The sequence below is a fragment of the Pelophylax lessonae genome (genome assembly GCF_965119305.1).
Source record: "Pelophylax lessonae genome assembly, chromosome: 2".
Taxonomy (NCBI): domain Eukaryota; kingdom Metazoa; phylum Chordata; class Amphibia; order Anura; family Ranidae; genus Pelophylax; species Pelophylax lessonae.
The window spans coordinates 478,880,724-478,898,692 of NC_138769.1; positions in this window are offsets into that span (position 1 = coordinate 478,880,724).

The window sequence follows — 17,969 nt, forward strand, 5'->3', positions numbered from 1 at the left end:
ATTTACAACCACTGGTCCACCAACTCCAGCTTTTCATAAGAGATGGCATACATCTCTTGGAGTTGTTGTCCCCCTATCGGTGGGAAACCAAATACACATGGCTTTCCCTTTATGTCAACTCCCAATATACCTCCATCCCCCATCACTTCAGCCTACAGGCCCTGGAGTTCTTCTGATCCCAAGACCCATTAACTGATCCAAGACAGGCGGCTTTTATACTGGAGGCCACCAAATTTTGTTTAACACACAACTGTTTACAGTGATTTCTACCTACAGCTACAAGGAACTGCTTTGGGGGCAAATTTTGCACCCTCTTATGCGAACCTAGCCATGGGCTTTTGGGAAATTAATTACGTCTAGCATAACAACCCCTTTTCAGCCAATCTTGTCTTCTTTGGAAGATATATTGATGATATCATAATCATATGGGAAGGATCCACTGACCATATATATTCCTTTGTAGATCATTGTAACAAAAACCTTATGGACTCTCTTTCACACATGTACTCGGTGAGGATGCACTGGCTTTTCTAGATCTTGAATTGGACCATTCACCACAATAGTTGTCATTATCCCAAATGGATTAGGAACATCCCAAAAGGACAGTTTTGTAGACTATGTCAAAATTGTACAAGAGACACAAATTATATTAAACACAATTAAATTAAACACAATTTCTTGATAAAGACTACCTTGAATCTCTAGTCAACCAAGCCTTTGAGTTTTATCTCAATGGAAAACCCCCCAAAAAAAGCCACAAATCTCTGGATCATTCAATTAGATTTACCACCACCTTCCACTTCTAACACAAGAAAATTTAAGGAATTTTGGCCAAACATTGGAGTATATTACAAGAGGACCCACACCTCAAGGCCATAATCCAGGACTGCCCGAGAGTGACCTACCTTAGGGTGCCAAATCTCAAAAATAAAATAGCTCCAAGCAAATTCAAGTCTCCCACAGTGACCCCCACTCCACTTGTACTCATACCCCTGGTAGGAATGTTCCAATGCCGAAAAGCCCTCTGCAAAATGTGCTCATTCATCCAACATGGACAAATAACCATCCACATCAAAGATAGAACCTTTAACATACATAACTTCCACAACTGCTCTTCTGATTTTGTTATCTATGGACTTTCTTGCCCCTGTGGTTTAATATATGTAGGTCATACAATTCGCACCAACAGGCAACGTTTCAGGGAATATAGAGGATTCATCGAACTAGGGAAAGATAGATACAGTGTTCCACGCCACTTTGCCAAGTTTCACCATAAAAGCACTACCGGATTACAGGTATGGGTGTTAGAACAAACACCCATAACCGTGCCAAAGGCTGAACTATACAAGAAACTATGTGCCAGAGAGACTTTCTGGATCTATTCCCTCAATACCCTCTCACCAGTGGGCCTCAATGAGGGGATTGAGATCACAACTATTCTCTAATAACAATCTCTACTTATACTTTAGGACCACTCCCACTCCCTCCTTACACCGATTCTCCAGTTGAACTATATAATAAGTGGTTTATCTTTCCTTTTTCCCCTTAGGATAATATTTGTTTCTTTCTCATCATCATAGGGGTGGAGGGTACCTTTTCATCAGAGAGTACCACCGCCTTTCCTCCCCCCTGTAAGATTCTGGTACCTTCGGTACCCTTCCAGCCCATTTCTTCCGCATTGCGTCCCACCTTTTCAGCTAGGTGGAACGCATATACCTGCCTATCTCTTTAGGCCGCATGACGTCATCACTAGGCGCCGCTCTGAGCGGCTATTTCAATCGCCGGCTTTCACTCACAAGGTGTTCGTGCAAACCGCTTGTTATACAGCCTTGTCTGACGCTGCCGAAGCCTCCAGCTATTTTCCCAGTATCTGGATAGACCGGAGTCTTGCTACTTGATCCTGTATCTCGCTACTGATCCTGTATCTCGCTACCTGATCCTTATCTCATTACCGGACCCCTCATCTCTCTAAACCAACTAGTGATAAGTACCCCACAGGGGATTCCTTCCTATCAACTTACACTATCTACTCTTGCATACTAAAGACTGTTGCTATCTATGCATTACTATTTCTATCATCTGCACTGTTACATAGATTGCTAGCTCTTGAGTCTACTACCATCTATATCCTTGCACTAAGTTAGCAGTTCCTGTACACTTCATCTGCTGTCCCCTACCACCTGTTACTTGTACATGATTGCTAACCTATCTGCATACTATCTATCACCATCTGCTAACACTCCTGAACATTACTATTGAGTGCCTATCATTGCTATCACTACTCACGCCTGTCCTTTCAGCACATCACCTCTATACTATCGTATACAACCTATCACTCCAGGAACATCTTATCTGAGTGTCTGTATATTTGCATGCTGAGGCAGGCTGGGCCACAATGATGAGTCTGGAGAGTTGGATATGGTGATTCAACACATCTCTACACGACTACTGAGTGGAAATTCTGCAGCTGCAAATCCAGTTCACTAAACAAACGCCGGAGTGTTACAGATTGCACGAACCAGGAAAAAAAAATGGATTCAGCAGAATTAGCCACTCATGTGATACAACTAACACAAAAGGTAGATGCATTAATCCTTTCCCTTGCCGAAGTGAAAAATGCAAATCAGACTTCGAGACAGCAGATAGCCCGTGTTTCACAGCTCACTGCTGCTCAACCTCGTGAGCCCAAAATAAACCCTCCTCTAGTGTTTACAGGTGATCGGAAAAAATTTCGTGAATTTAAAAACGCATGTCAATTGCTTTTTAATTTAAAACCTCGTACTTACACTACAGACCAAATTAAAGTCTGCACCACTATCTCATATTTGTCGGGTGATCCACGGGCTTGGGCAGACTCTCTCTTTGAGAAAAATGACCCTCTTCTCAACTCCTATGCTTTATTCTTAGCAGAACTCGCTAGCTTATATGAAGACCCAAATAGGCAGAGTACTGCTGACAGCCAATTGAGGGCTTTAAAACAAGGAAGGAGACCTGTTGAAGACTTCGTAGCAGAGTTCAAAAGATGGACCCTTGATTCATGGTGGAATGATGCATCTTTGCGAACCCAGTTCAGACTCGGGTTATCAGAAGCCTTTAAAGACGAGCTCGCCCGAGCGGATTTACCTGGCACTTTGGATGCCTTAATACAACTCAGCATCAATATTGACAGGCGACTGCGAGAAAGAAAGGCTGAGAAAATGGGAGTACCATTATCCAATCCTTCTCGGGTTTCGCCCGTTGACCCTACTCCTATGGAGGTAGGAACCATACGCCCACCATTATCGTCTACTGAACGAGCCAGGAGAAGATCTGAAAATCTCTGCATGTACTGCGCCTCCCCGGATCATTTGATAAGCGTCTGTCCCCTTGTCCGCAAAAAAGACGGTGAGTGTTCACATGTCTTGCTGGGGGGATTAACGACTTCTTTTTCTAATCCCTATATTTTTATTCATTTGACCTTACAGTGGGACCACAATAGGTTCACCACCAAGGCTATGATCGACACAGGATCTTGTGGGAACTACATTGACACTAGTTTTGTTGCTTTGAATAAAATACCTATTATTTCAAAACCTATCCCTGTCTCTGTCAGTTTAATTAACGGTATTCCGTTATCTTCTGGTCCAATTACCAATCAGACACAAGCACTCCTTGCTACTGCTAACGAGTCTCATGCTGAGACCACCACTTTTGATGTATTACCTTCACCACATTTTCCCATTATTTTGGGACTTCCCTGGTTACACATACATGAACCAACCATTGATTGGAAAACACGGACTCTAACCTTCCCCTCTCACTACTGCGAGACCACGTGTAACCTCCAATCATATAAAAAAATCCTGTCCATGGTGTCAGATGAAATTTCACCACCACCATGTTATCAGGATCTATCAGAAGTCTTCCTTGAGAAAAATGCTCAAGTATTGCCTCCCCATAGGGACTACGATTGTTCTATTGATCTACTCCCTAATAGTAAACTACCTTTCGGCCATGTTTATCCTCTTTCTCAGGATGAACTTTCTCATCTCAAGGAATACTTGGATGAGAATTTAGCGAAAGGGTTTATTAGACCCTCTACTTCTTCCACAGCTGCAGGACTTTTCTTTGTCCGCAATAAGGATTTAAGTCTCAGGCCTATTATTGACTATAGGCAATTAAATACCATTACGATAAAGGATCGCTATCCTTTACCTCTCATTCCCGAACTCATTGAACAAGTGTGCGGAGCTACCTACTTTTCAAAATTGGACCTAAAAGGGGCATACAACCTCATCCGAATCCGTAATGGGGATGAGTGGAAGACGGCATTCAGAACCAGATACGGATTATTCGAATATCTAGTGATGCCTTTTGGGTTGTGTAATGCTCCCGCAGCATTTCAGCGATTCATAAATGACATCTTCAGAGACTTACTTGATGTTTGTGTTGTGGTATATCTGGATGATATACTCATTTATTCTCAGTCCTTGTCCGAACATGTAAGACATGTAAGACTTGTGCTATCCAGATTACTCGCACACAATTTATACGTAAAATTGAAAAAATGCCTATTTCATAAGGAAGAAGTACTATTCCTAGGATACATCATATCTAAGAACGGTATCAAGATGGATATGAGCAAGATATCGTGTATAATGGATTGGCCTGTACCAACAACTCGTAAGGCATTACAACGATTCCTTGGATTTTCAAACTTCTATAGGAAGTTCATCAAGAACTTCTCTTCTATTGTGAGACCGCTCACACAACTTACAAGTGTAAAGAAACCATTCAAATGGTCTGAAGAAGCAAATAAAGCTTTCCGCTTGTTAAAATCAAGCTTCACTTCTGCTCCCATACTACGCCATCCAGACCCATCCCTCCAATACATCCTGGAGGTAGATGCGTCAAATATGGCTGTAGGAGCAGTTCTTTCCCAACGACCAACGAATACTTCACCACTCCACCCACTTGCTTTTTTCTCTAAATCACTAAGTAGCCCAGAGGTGAATTACCCAGTGGGTGAAAAAGAGTTGCTTGCCATAAAACTGGCACTAGAAAATTGGCGACATTTACTTGAAGGTACTCGATTGCCAATACTCATATATACAGATCATAAGAATCTCCAATACCTTCAGACCAACAAGACTCTTTCCCACCGGCAGGTACGTTGGTCATTATTCTTCCTAAGATTCAACTTCCTTGTGACCTACACGCCTGCAGACAAAAACAAAAAAGCGGATGCGCTATCACGGCTAACCGAAGATAACTGCGCCGAAATCCCTTCACTTCCTATAATACCCCATGACCGTATTATTGGTGTTGTTCGTTCCTTGAAGGAAGAGATTCTGCACAGTATAGGACTGGATTCACCACCACCACAACTAAGTGCTGATGCAGAAGGCTTCCTCTACTTTAACGACAAACTCTACATACCTCCTGGTATGCGTACCTGTAACGCTCATGCGTTTTTGTTAGTGGATGGATTTGCAGCTGCAGAATTGTCACACTCAGTAGTCGTGTAGAGATTCTGTTGAACAAACATATCCAACTCTCAGGACTTCATCACTGTGCACAGCCTGTTTATGCAATATACATACACTCAATCTGATGTTAAAGGAGGGATAGTATATGTGAGAGTATATAGGTGAGAGACAGGCTATAGTATGGTGAGCACTTAGGAGTAGTATTAGGAGAGTGTTTAGGTGATGGTAGTAAGCAGATAGGTTCAAATGTCAAGTATAGTGCAGATGGTAGGGGACAGCAGATGGAGTATACAAGACAGAGTAACCTAGTGCAAGGATAGTTGATGGTAGTCCCAAGAGCTAACAGTCTATGCAAATGATAGGAAATAGCTTAGATAGAGATAGTCCTGGTATATGCAGTAGATGACAGTAGAAGTGCAGGTTAGTAAGGAATCCCCTGTGGGGTACTTATCACTAGATAGGTAGTAGTAACAAAGTTCAGTAGTGAGAGGTGATCCAGTAGCGAGATACGGATCGGCAGCGAGGTTCCGGGTCAGTTCAGGCAAAGGGAATAGCCAGCAGCTCCAGCTTCGCAAGAGAAGGTGCGGTGAACATGCGGTTTGAACGAGCAATGAGTGAGAGAAAGCCGGCGATTGAAATAGCCGCTCATAGCGGCGCTCGGCGATGATGTCATTGCCCTTAAAGGTGTATGCGTCCCATTTGGATAGCAAGATGGGACGCAATATTAAGAGAGAAATGTGGAAATAAGGGTACCAGAGGTACCAGAACATTACAGTACCCCCCCCCCTTAAGGCCGGCTCCGGAAGGCCTCTAGAACTGGTTTTTCCGGGTATTTCGAGTGGAAATTGCGAATCAGTCTAGGGGCATGTATATCAGAGGTATCCAGCCAGGTGTCATCTTGGGGCCCATAGTTCTTCCATCGTACTAGATATTGGAGTCTTCTTCTATGGATACGGGAATCCAGAATCTCCTTTATCTCAAATTCTTCTCCACCTTCAACTTGTACAGGAGGAGGAGGTGATATGGTAGGCCTTATTCCTTGGTTAGGAACATGGGGCTTTAGTAGCGACACATGGAAGATGGGATGTATCTTGAGGTCTGTTGGCAATGTGAGTTGTACTGCAGCTTTTCCAATAAGCTTCTTTATTGGGAAAGGTCCCAAGAATAGAGGTCCAAGTTTTTTACTAGGGATCTTTAATCTCAGATTTTTTGTAGAAAGCCAGCCAAGATCCCCAATGGCATATTGGGGAGAGGGTTTCCTACGGAGGTCATAGTACCTCTTTTGTTGGCTATGAGCATGTGAGATGGTATTGTTGAGTAATCCCAGGGAATCCTTTATCTGGGCAAGATAATCAGATGCCACTGGATTACTTGATGGCAAAATACGTGGTGGAAGGAGTGTGGGATGAAACCCATAATTTAAGTAGAATGGACTTTGTTTAGTAGTGCTGTGGGTCGCGTTGTTATAGGCGAATTCCGCCAGCGGGAGGAGATCCACCCAATCGTCCTGTAGATATGAAGTATAGCAACGTAGATATTGCTCAATGCACTGGTTAACTCTCTCTGTCTGTCCGTTGATCTGAGGGTGGTAAGGAGAAGTAAGTTTACGCTCTATTCGTAGTATCTGACATAGAGCTAGCCAAAACTTTGAGATGAATTGTAAACCACGGTCAGACAGCAGTGTTTTTGGAATACCATGTAACTTAAAGACATGTTTCACAAGTAATTCCGCTGTTTGTTTGGATGAAGGTAGTCTTCGGATAGGAGTGAAATGTGCCATCTTGGTCAGATGGTCCACTGACACTAAGATGGTGTTGAATCCTTTGGAAGGTGGTAGTTCCACTATGAAGTCTAAGGATACCACCTCCCACGGAACCTGGGGTATTGGTAAACTACAAAGTAGACCCGATGGTTTCGTATTGTCAATTTTAGACCTTGCACAGATATCGCAAGATGAAACAAACTTTTTTACGGTTGTCTTCATGTCTGGCCACCAAAACTGCCTAGTAAGTAGATTGAAAGTTTTAGTCATACCCATATGTCCTGCCATAGGTATATCATGCGACAATTCCAAGATCTTGGTTCGCATAGTAGGGGGTATGTATAATTTATCGTTGTAGTAAAGGAAGCCTTCTGCGTCAGCATTTAGTTGTGGTGGAGGTGAATCCAGTCCTATGCTGTGCAAAATCTCCTCCTTCAGGGAACGAACGACGCCGACAATACGTTCATGTGGTATTATAGGAACTGAGGGAACCTCGGTGCAATCATTCTCGGCTAATCGTGAAAGCGCATCCGCTTTTTTATTTTTGTCTGCAGGTGTGTAGGTTACTAAAAAATTAAATCTCAAAAAGAATAACGACCACCGTACCTGCCGGTGGGAAAGAGTTCTATTAGTCCGAAGGTATTGAAGGTTTTTGTGATCAGTATATATAAGGATTGGCAATTGAGTACCCTCAAGTAGATGTCGCCAATTCTCTAGTGCCAGTTTTATGGCTAGCAACTCTTTCTCACCTACTGGGTAATTCACCTCGGGGCTGCTTAATGACTTTGAGAAGAAAGCAACTGGGTGAGAAGGTGAGGTGTTTGTTGGTCGTTGTGAGAGAACTGCTCCTACTGCCATATTTGACGCATCTACCTCCAAGATGTATTGAAGGGATGGGTCTGGATGGCATAGTATGGGAGCAGAAGTAAAGCTTGATTTCAACAGACAGAAAGCTCCATTTGCTTCTTCTGACCATTTGAATGATTTTTTTGTGCTTGTGAGTTGTGTGAGAGGTTTCACAATCGCAGAGAAGTTCTTAATGAACTTCCTATAGTAGTTAGAGAATCCGAGGAACCTTTGTAATGCTTTGCGAGTGGTTGGCACAGGCCAATCCAGAATGCAGGATATTTTGCTCATGTCCATTTTGATTCCATTTTAGATATAATGTATGCTAAGAATAGTACTTCCTCTTTATGGAATAAACATTTTTTTGATTTAACATATAAGTTATGTGCAAGTAGTCTTGACAACACAAGTCTTACATGTTTTATGTGCTCAGGTAAGGAATGAGAATAAATAAGTATATCGTCTAAATATACTACAACACAAACATCAAGCAAGTCTCTGAATATCTCATTTATAAAACGTTGGAAGGCTGCGGGAGCATTACACAACCCAAATGGCATCACGAGGTACTCAAACAGTCCGTATCTGGTTCTGAATGCTGTCTTCCATTCATCCCCCTCACGGATTCGAATTAAATTGTATGCCCCTTTTAAGTCCAATTTTGAAAAGTAGGAAGCTCCGCGCACCTGTTCGATAAGTTCAGGAATAAGAGGTAAAGGATAACGATCCTTTATTGTAATGGTATTTAATTGTCTGAAATCAATGATAGGCCTAAGACTAGAATCCTTATTGCGGACAAAGAAGAGTCCAGCAGCAGTGGAGGAAGTAGAAGGTCGGATGAATCCTTTTGCCAAGTTTTCATCCAGATATTCCTTGAGATGAGAGAGTTCATCTTGTGAAAGTGGATAGACGTGACCGAAAGGCAACTTACTATTATGGAGTAGATCGATACAATAATCATAGTCCCTATGGGGAGGCAACACTTGAGCGTTTTTCTCAAGGAAAACCTCCGATAAATCCTGATAACATTTTGGTATAATGTCATCCGACACCACAGAGAGGATCCTACCATATGGGGGGAGATTACACGTAGTTTCGCAATAGTGAGAAGAGAAGGCTAGCGTTCTTGTTTTCCAATCGATGATTGGTTGATGTATGTGTAACCAAGGAAGTCCCAAAATAATGGGAAAATATGGTGAGGTTAATACATCAAAGGTGGTGGTCTCCACATGAGACTTGTCAGCAGTTACAAGGAGTGCCTGTGTCTGATTGGTGATGGGACCGGAGGATAAAGGGGTACCGTTAATAAAACTAACAGAGACAGGTTTGGGTTTTGGAACAATAGGTATTTTATTTAAGGAGACAAAACAAGTATCAATGTAGTTTCCACAAGATCCAGTGTCGATCATAGCCTTGGTGGTGATCCTAGTTTGGTCCCACTGTAATGTCAAATGAACAAAAAGATAAGGATTAGAAAAGGAAGTCGTTAGTCCTCCTAGCAAGACATTTGAACACTCACCCTCTTTTTTGCGGACAAGGGGACAGCCGCTTATCAAATGATCCGAGGATGCGCAGTACATGCAGAGATGTTCGGTTTTCCTCCTGGCACGTTCGGAAAGGATCAATGGTGGGCGTATCATTCCTACCTCCATAGGAGTAGGGTCAGCAGGCGACATCCGAGAAGGACTGGAAAATGGTAAGCCCATCTTCTCAGCCTTTCTTTCTCGCAGTCGTCTGTCAATATTGATACTGGTCTGCATCAGGTCATCCAAAGTGCCAGGTAAATCCGCTCGGGCAAGCTCGTCTTTAACGGCCTCTGATAGGCCGAGTCTGAACTGCGTTCGCAAAGATGTGTCGTTCCACCCTGAATCAGGGGACCATCTTTTGAAATTTGCCACAAAATCTTCAACAGGTCTCCTTCCTTGTTTTAAAGCCCTCAATTGGGTATCAGCAGTACTCTGCCTATTGGGGTCTTCATATAAACTAGCGAGTTGCGCTAGGAATAAAGGATAGGAGTTAAGGAGTGGGTAATCTTTTTCAAAGAGAGCGTCTGCCCAGGCCCGGGGTTCACCCGTCAGATAGGAGATAATGGTACAGACTTTAATTTGGTCAGTGGTGTAGGTCAGAGGTTTTAACAAGAAAAGTAATCGACATGCGTTTCTAAATTCACGAAATTTACTCCGATCACCAGTAAACACTAGAGGAGGGTTTATCTTAGGCTCACGGGGCTGAGCAACAGAAAGCTGCGTGAGACGGCCAACCTGCTGTTTTAAAGCCTGATTTTCGTTTTTTACCTCTGTAAGAGCAAGGATCAATGCATCTACTTGCTGTTTTAATTGTAGTACCTGAGTGGGTAATTCTGCTGAATCCATAATTTTTTTAAGGCTCGTTCAATCTGGAACGCTCATGCGTTTTTGTTAGTGGATGGATTTGCAGCTGCAGAATTGTCACACTCAGTAGTCGTGTAGAGATTCTGTTGAACAAACATATCCAACTCTCAGGACTTCATCACTGTGCACAGCCTGTTTATGCAATATACATACACTCAATCTGATGTTAATGGAGGGATAGTATATGTGAGAGTATATAGGTGAGAGACAGGCTATAGTATGGTGAGCACTTAGGAGTAGTATTAGGAGAGTGTTTAGGTGATGGTAGTAAGCAGATTCTAAGGTTCTAATGTCAAGTATAGTGCAGATGGTAGGGGACAGCAGATGGAGTATACAAGACAGAGTAACCTAGTGCAAGGATAGTTGATGGTAGTCCCAAGAGCTAACAGTCTATGCAGATGATAGGAAATAGCTTAGATAGAGATAGTCCTGGTATATGCAGTAGATGACAGTAGAAGTGCAGGTTAGTAAGGAATCCCCTGTGGGGTACTTATCACTAGATAGGTAGTAGTAACAAAGTTCAGTAGTGAGAGGTGATCCAGTAGCGAGATACGGATCGGCAGCGAGGTTCCGGGTCAGTTCAGGCAAAGGGAATAGCCAGCAGCTCCAGCTTCGCAAGAGAAGGTGCGGTGAACATGCGGTTTGAACGAGCAATGAGTGAGAGAAAGCCGGCGATTGAAATAGCCGCTCATAGCGGCGCTCGGCGATGATGTCATTGCCCTTAAAGGTGTATGCGTCCCATTTGGATAGCAAGATGGGACGCAATATTAAGAGAGAAATGTGGAAATAAGGGTACCAGAGGTACCAGAACATTACAGTACCAAGATCTTGGAATTATCACATGACGTACCTATGGCAGGGCATATGGGTATGACTAAGACATTCAGTTTGCTCACCAGGCAATTTTGGTGGCCTGATATGAAGACGTCTGTACAAAAATTTGTTTCCTCATGTGACATCTGTGCAAGGTCCAAAATTGACACTATAAAACCATCTGGTCTACTTTGCAGTCTACCAATACCCAAAGTTCCATGGGAAGTTGTGTCCTTAGACTTTATAGTAGAATTACCACCTTCCAAAGGATTTACTACCATTCTAGTGTCAGTGGACCATCTGACAAAGATGGCACATTTCATTTCTATTCGCAGACTACCTTCATCTAAGGAAACAGCGGAATTACTAGTGAAACATGTGTTCAAGCTACATGGAATTCCAAAGACTCTTATGTGACCGAGGTTCACCGTTCATCTCCAAGTTTTGGCAAGCTCTATGTCATATTGTAAGGTTCTGGCACTCTCAGTGCCTCCTATCACATTATTTCCGGGTGATTTCCATCTACCTAGATAGAAGAAACACATATAGGTGTGTTTCCCTTTAAGACTGATGCTGTCATCACTCAGCGCCGGACTAGATGGCTATTTAAAGCGCCGGTTCTCACTCACATGTGTTCGTTCAAACACCCTTACCTGGATGCTAACTTGGCTTGAAGCTTTCGTGCTTGCAAGCATACCTCGCTGACGGAACCTCGCTGCGCTGATCCCTGCATCCCGCTTCCGGATCATCCGCTCCTCCTGAACCAACCTTCGGCTGTATTGCTATTAGTGCTAAGTACCCCGCAGGGGAACCCTTTATAAACTTATACTAAGCTTACACTATCTAGCTCTGCATAGTAAAGACTATTTATCACATCTGCATATCTAGATTGCTAGCTCTAAAGACTACTGCTACTTATTCCTGCACTGGGTTGATCTCTCTTGTATGTCCACCTGCTACTCTGTCATCTGCTACCATACATGATTGCTAAACCTACCTGCATCCATCTGCTACTGTCTTACCTTCAAGTGTCTGTCACCTACCACCTCCACTCAACCTGTCTCTTAAATCTTCATCACTGTGTTACTACATACATAAAGTCACTCTAGGAACCAGCTTGTTGAGTGTGTGTATTTACTAGCTGAATTAAGACCTTCCACACATGATGAGTCATTGAGGTTGGGAATGGTATCTCAGCATCTCTCTTACATGACTACTGAAGTGGAATATTTCTGCAGCTGAAAATCCACACCATACATGAAACGCAGGAGCGTTACAGATTGAACGAACCCACAAATGGATTCAGCAGAAATAACCACTCAGGTGACACAATTAAAACAGCAAGTAACTGCGTTAATACACGCACTTGCTGAATTAAAAGAAGACAATCAGGCTCTGTCGCAGCAGGTAATTAGACTGACACAACGTACCTCTGCTCAGTCCCCTGAACCCAAGATAAATCCCCCTTTGGTATTTACAGGCGATTGCAAAAAATTTAGCGAATTTAAAAACGCATGTGAGTTACTTTTTTTGCTAAAACCTCGTACCTACCTTACTGATCACATTAAGGTTTGTACTATTATTTCTTACCTAACAGGCGATCCTCGGGCCTGGGCAGACTCTCTTTTTGAGAAAAACGACCAGCTTCTCAGCTCCTATGCCTTGTTTCTAGCAGAACTTACTAGCCTATATGATGATCCCAATAGGCAGAGTACTGCCGATTTTCAATTAAGATCCTTGAACCAAGGTGGAAGACCTGTGGAAGACTTTGTCGCAGAATTCAAGAGATGGACCCTTGATTCAGAATGGAATGATGCGTCTCTGAAAACCCAATTTAGGCTTGGCCTATCAGAGGCCGTTAAAGACGAGCTGGCCCGAGCGGATCTGCCAAAAACCCTGGATGCATTGATACAACTCAGTATCACCATAGATAGAAGACTACGAGAAAGGAAGTCTGAAAAAATGGGAATGCCATTATCCAGTTCTTCTCGGATTTCGGCCGTTGACCCCACTCCTAAACCTGCTCCAGGTAACCACAGACCCCGGCTACCTAGGGAAAATAGGAAACCAAATAAATATGGTGATCCTGCCTGGTCATGGTCCAAGCCTGCCTTAAACAGTCAGCCTTGTCACTCTGACACATCCCATTTGAACCCTGATCCTACAGAGATGGATGGAGAGCCTATGGAGATTGGTGCCGTACATACTAGGTTGTCCTTACAAGAAAAAAGAGATCACAGGAGAATCTGTGGCCTTTGTTTTTATTGTGGTGAAGGAGGACATTTCATTACATTCTGTCCAATCAGACCCCATAGGCCTAAGGCTCTCCCAATGGAGGCCAGGCGAATCCGAAGGTCTTCCCTGAAAAACAGCCTGGAAATTACCAAGGCTGTTGCCAGCCCTGTCCCCGTTCTATATCAGAAAAGGACTACTAGGATTACTTCGGATGGTTATGCGTCCGATTCTAGTGAGGGGTTCATGTAGCAGACACCTTAACAACAAGTGATCCGATTTTCATATCGGCAACAAGTGATCCGATTCTCAGATCGGTTACCAACCTGATCCGATTTTCATATCGGCAACAAGTGATCCGATTCTCAGATCGGTTACCAACCTGATCCGATTCTCATATCGGCAACAAGTGATCCGATTCTCACATCGGTTACCAACCTGACCCGATTCTCATATCGGCAACAAGTGATCCGATTCTCACATCGGTTACCAACCTGATCCGATTTTCATATCGGCAACAAGTGATCCGATTTTCATATCGGCAACAAGTGATCCGATTCTCACATCGGTTACCAACCTGATCCGATTTTCATATCGGCAACAAGTGATCCGATTCTCAGATCGGTTACCAACCTGATCCGATTCTCATATCGGCAACAAGTGATCCGATTCTCACATCGGTTACCAACCTGACCCGATTCTCATATCGGCAACAAGTGATCCGATTCTCACATCGGTTACCAACCTGATCCGATTTTCATATCGGCAACAAGTGATCCGATTTTCATATCGGCAACAAGTGATCCGATTCTCACATCGGTTACCAACCTGATCCGATTTTCATATCGGCAACAAGTGATCCGATTCTCAGATCGGTTACCAACCTGATCCGATTCTCGTATCGGCAACCAGTCTTATCCGATTCTCGTATCGGCAACCAGTATTATCCGATTCTCATATCGGCAACCATTTTTTTTTTTTTTTCGATTTTCATATCGGAAACCAGTCTTATCCGATTCTCGTATCGGCAACCATTTTTTTTTTCTCTTCCCGATTTTCATATCGGCAACCAGTATTATCCGATTCTCGTATCGGCAACCAGTCTTTTCCGATTCTTATATCGACAACCAGCCTTAGAGGCCTTCCGGAGCCGGCCTTACGGGGGGGGGTACTGTAAGGTTCTGGCACTCTCAGTGCCTCCTATCACATTATTTCCGGGTGATTTCCATCTACCTAGATAGAAGAAACACATATAGGTGTGTTTCCCTTTAAGACTGATGCTGTCATCACTCAGCGCCGGACTAGATGGCTATTTAAAGCGCCGGTTCTCACTCACATGTGTTCGTTCAAACACCCTTACCTGGATGCTAACTTGGCTTGAAGCTTTCGTGCTTGCAAGCATACCTCGCTGACGGAACCTCGCTGCGCTGATCCCTGCATCCCGCTTCCGGATCATCCGCTCCTCCTGAACCAACCTTCGGCTGTATTACTATTAGTGCTAAGTACCCCGCAGGGGAACCCTTTATAAACTTATACTAAGCTTACACTATCTAGCTCTGCATAGTAAAGACTATTTATCACATCTGCATATCTAGATTGCTAGCTCTATAGACTACTGCTACTTATTCCTGCACTGGGTTGATCTCTCTTGTATGTCCACCTGCTACTCTGTCATCTGCTACCATACATGATTGCTAAACCTACCTGCATCCATCTGCTACTGTCTTACCTTCAAGTGTCTGTCACCTACCACCTCCACTCAACCTGTCTCTTAAATCTTCATCACTGTGTTACTACATACATAAAGTCACTCTAGGAACCAGCTTGTTGAGTGTGTGTATTTACTAGCTGAATTAAGACCTTCCACACATGATGAGTCATTGAGGTTGGGAATGGTATCTCAGCATCTCTCTTACATGACTACTGAAGTGGAATATTTCTGCAGCTGAAAATCCACACCATACATGAAACGCAGGAGCGTTACACATATACTACGAATTGAGCGAAAACTTACTTCTCCCTACCACCCTCAGACCAATGGACAAACTGAAAGAGTCAACCAGTGCATTGAACAATATTTGCGTTGCTACACCTCATACCTACAGGATGATTGGGTGGACCTCCTCCCTCTGGCAGAATTTGCTTACAATAACGCAACCCACAGTACAACTAAGCAAAGTCCATTCTACCTAAACTATGGGTTTAATCCCACACTTCTTCCACCACGCATCCTGCCATCAAGTAACCCAGTAGCCTCTGACTATCTTACCCAAATAAAAGACTCTCTGGGTTTACTTAACACCACCATCTCACATGCTCATAGCCAACAAAAAAGGTACTACGACCTCCGTAGAAGACCTTCTCCTCAATATGCTATTGGGGATCTCGTTTGGCTATCTACGAAAAACTTAAGGTTAAAGATCCCCAGTAAAAAGCTTGGGCCTTTGTTTCTAGGACCTTTCCCAATTGAGAAGCTCATTGGGAGAGCTGCAGTTCAACCCACCTTACCGGCAGATCTTAAAATACACCCCATCTTTCACGTGTCGCTACTGAAACCACATGTTCCCAACCAAGGAATAAGACCTACCATCTCGCCTCCACCTCCAGTACAAGTTGAGGGCGGAGAAGAATTTGAGATTAAGGAGATTTTGGATTCTCGTATCCACAGAGGGAAACTCCGAAATCTCATAAGATGGAAAAACTATGGACCCCAAGACGACACCTGGTTGGATATTTCTGACATTCACGCTCCCAGGCTTATACGAAGGTTCCACTCCAAATACCCGGAGAGACCAGTGCTAAAGGCCTTCCGGAGCCGGCCTTAAGGGGGGGGTACTGTAAGATTCTGGTACCTTCAGTACCCTTCCAGCCCATTTCTTCCACATTGCGTCCCACCTTTTCAGCTAGGTGGAACGCATATACCTGCCTATCTCTTTAAGCCGCATGACGTCATCACTAGGCGCCGCTCTGAGCGGCTATTTCAATCGCCGGCTTTCACTCACAAAGTGTTCGTGCAAACCGCTTGTTATACAGCCTTGTCTGACGCTGCCGAAGCCTCCAGCTATTTCCCCAGTATCTGGATAGACCGGAGTCTCGCTACTTGATCCTGTATCTCGCTACTGATCCTGTATCTCGCTACCTGATCCTTATCTCATTACCGGACCCCTCATCTCTCTAAACCAACTAGTGATAAGTACCCCACAGAAGATTCCTTCCTATCAACTTACACTATCTACTCTTGCATACTAAAGACTGTTGCTATCTATGCATTACTATTTCTATCATCTGCACAGTTACATAGATTGCTAGCTCTTGAGTCTACTACCATCTATATCCTTGCACTAAGTTAGCAGTTCCTGTACACTTCATCTGCTGTCCCCTACCACCTGTTACTTGTACATGATTGCTAACCTATCTGAATACTATCTATCACCATCTGCTAACACTCCTGAACATTACTATTGAGTGCCTATCATTGCTATCACTACTCACGCCTGTCCTTTCAGCACATCACCTCTATACTATAGTATACAACCTATCACTCCAGGAACATCTTATCTGAGTGTCTGTATATTTGCATGCTGAGGCAGGCTGGGCCACAATGATGAGTCTGGAGAGTTGGATATGGTGATTCAACACATCTCTACACGACTACTGAGTGGAAATTCTGCAGCTGCAAATCCAGTTCACTAAACAAACGCCGGAGCGTTACACCCCCCCTCTTCTCACCCTTCCTCCTATTCGCTTCCTCCCTCCCCCGCTTCTTTCCCCCCTGCCCCTTCTCCCGCCCTTCCCCCCTCTTTCCTCCCCCTTCCCCTTTTTTTCCTATTCATTCCCCTTCCCTTTATCTTTTCTTCTCCGCCCCCCCCCTTCCCTCCCCTTCCCAGTGTCCTTCCCCTTTCTTATCATATACAGCATATGATGGGTGACCAAAAAACACAAAACATAAATGTATTCTCAGTTCTACGTGGTCACCAATATATCAATGACAGCCATATCCCCCCCCCCCTTTTTCATAAATGGTTTCTACAATAGTTTTTACAATATTCCCCCTTTTTTTAATAATTTATCATGATATATAATGTCACTGGATTTTATTCTTGTGAACCTTCCTGGTTAATGGACTTGCTCCCTGACTCTTTAGCTCATTAATATACATCCGTATAGTACCTCCCCACAGTGGGCTAGTTAAGGTCCAATACAGACAGTTCAATCCTAGCTTTGAAAAAGGAGAGTAGCTGCCTCACCACTTGCAGCGCGCATGCTCGGAAATGCGTCGCTTACTGGTGACCTCATGATCCCGCGCCTGCAGCGTCTCAAGCCTCCCTTTAGTCGGACCCTCCATCACTGTATGGCCGGCTTTCATACAGAGACCAATGAGACTGTAGGATGTGGCTACTGCCCTGCAGGACACAGTCAACACCAGGGACTTGACTCTTCATCATTGATTGCATCAGA